The sequence below is a fragment of the Crocuta crocuta genome, unplaced genomic scaffold, assembly GCF_008692635.1.
Source record: "Crocuta crocuta isolate KB4526 unplaced genomic scaffold, BGI_CrCroc_1.0 scaffold186, whole genome shotgun sequence".
Lineage (NCBI taxonomy): Eukaryota > Metazoa > Chordata > Mammalia > Carnivora > Hyaenidae > Crocuta > Crocuta crocuta.
This window is the reverse complement of record NW_027551569.1, coordinates 4,573,673-4,575,904: the sequence shown is the minus strand read 5'-3', so window position 1 is coordinate 4,575,904 and position 2,232 is coordinate 4,573,673. Positions and strand designations below refer to the sequence as shown.

At 37.3% G+C, this 2,232-nt stretch overlaps 1 pseudogene; it reads left to right on the top strand.

The window, feature by feature from the left end:
• The first annotated feature begins 921 nt into the window (after positions 1 to 921).
• On the top strand, positions 922 to 1,237 carry LOC144220430 (large ribosomal subunit protein eL37-like; annotated as a pseudogene).
• The last annotated feature ends 995 nt before the right edge of the window (positions 1,238 to 2,232 follow it).

Sequence of the window (2,232 nt, the reverse complement as noted above, 5' to 3'; positions counted from 1 at the left end):
CTCTTTATTAGCCCTTTGTGTGTCCTGTTTGAGATGTCTTCCCCTATGCTGGGAACAATATATTTTTCTATATTATCTTTTAGGAGTGTACTGTATTCTTTCACATGTTGGTATACAATCCAACTAGAGTTGATTTTTTATGTGTATGCTGTGTGAGGTAAGGATTAAATTTCTTTCCTTTCTTTCCTTCTCTTAGGATATTCCATAATCCCAACAACATTTACCATTCTTTCCTCACTATTCTACAGCACAATCTTGGTTGCAAATCAAAGATTTTGGTTCTAGGCTTTTATTCCATTCCTAGGACCCAGTAAACTATTCTGTAAAAACTTTATTTTTTTTTTTATTTTTTTTAAAATTTTTTTTTAATGTTTTATTTATTTCTAGGAGAGAGAGAGACAGCGTGAGCAGGGGAGGGTCAGAGAGAGAGGGAGACACAGACTCTGAAACAGGCTCCAGGCTCTGAGCTGGCAGTCAGCACAGAGCCCGACGCGGGGCTCGCACCCACGAACCGCGAGATCATGACCTAAGCGAAAGTCGGACGCTTAACCGACTAAGCCACCCAGGCGCCCCTATTCTGTAAAAACTTTAAAATAATTCTTGATACCCTGATAGAGCAAATCTTTCCATTTTGTTCTTACTCAGAGTATTTTTATATACGCTATTTATGGCCTTTCATTCCTATATATACTTTTTAAAACTAGCTTGTCAAATTCCTTGCAAAAAACAAAACAAAACAAAACATCAAAACCCTGCTGGGATTTTTAATGGAATTGTATTTTATTTATATACCAAGTTGGGGAGAACTGACATCTTTACAATATTGAGTCTTTCAATCTAGGAATACGATACAACTTTCCATTTATTTATGATTTCATTTCTCTCAATAACGTTTTATGGGGTTTCAGCCACAGAAACAAGATGGCAAAGGTGACATCACCATTTGGAAAGCATCACAATAAGACACGCGCGTTGTGGAGACACTGTGACTCCAAGGCCTGCCACCTTCGGAAGTCAACCTGTGGCGAATGCGCCTCTCCTGCCAAGCGGAAGAGAAAGTATAACAGGAGTGCCAAGGCTAAAAGACAAAATAACACTGGGGCCAGCCAAATGCACCTAAAAACTATGCTGCAGGTGCAGGCCTGGATTCTGTAAAGGAACAACACCTAAACCCAAGAAGGCAGCTAATGTGACATCCCGTTCATCTCAAGGATTTCAACATTTAGTCACACAATAGATGTTCTGGTTTTAAAAAATAATAATTACTATAATATCATAATCTGCTGCACAAAGGCTTTGCACACATTTTGTAAGGTTTATTCCCAGGTATTTGAACTTTCTTTAATCTACAGTAAATTGTATTTTTATATATTTTTAACTTCATTGCTGTTCCAGGCACACTTCATTTGATTGAGCTTCACTTTATTGCACTTGGCAGATATTGCATTGTTTTAAGTTTATTTATTTTTGAGAGAGAGGGAAAGCACGAGTGAGAGAGGGGCAGAGGAGAGAAAGAGAGAGAATCCCAAGTAGGCTTCACGCTGTCAGTATGGAGCCCAATGTGGGGCTTGAACCCACGAACTGTGAAATCATGACCTGAGCAGATGTCAGATGCTTACCCAACTGAGCCACTCAGGCACCCAGTTACTGCATTTTTGACAGATTGAAGGCTAATGGCAACCTTGTGCGAAGTAAGTTTATCAGCACCATTTTTCCAACATCATTTGCTCACTTTATGTCTGTGTCACATTTTGATAATTCTTGCAATATTTCAAACTTCTTCATTATCATATTTATTACAGCGACATATGATCAGGGATTAGACCTCTGCTGAATGCTCAGATGATGGTTAGCATTTTTTAGCAATATTTTTTAAGGTATTACACTTTTTTTTTTAGAAATGGCTGTGCCTGAACATTTAATAGACTATAATATAGTATAAACATAACTTTTATAGACACTGAGAAACCAAAAAACTTCACTTCAGTTGCTTTATTGTGATCTGGTACTGCAGTGGTCTGGAACTGAACCTGCAATATCTCTGAGGTATATTTGTACGTACGTAAATGCCGTGAAATTTCACATAGTGACTCTATACCCAGCAATCTAGCTAAACTTATTCTAATAATTTATCTGCAGATTCTTCTGATTTTCCATGTATATAGTCATCTGCAAACAACAGATTTAACAGGATTCTTTTCTACTCTGTATAATATATATATATATATATAT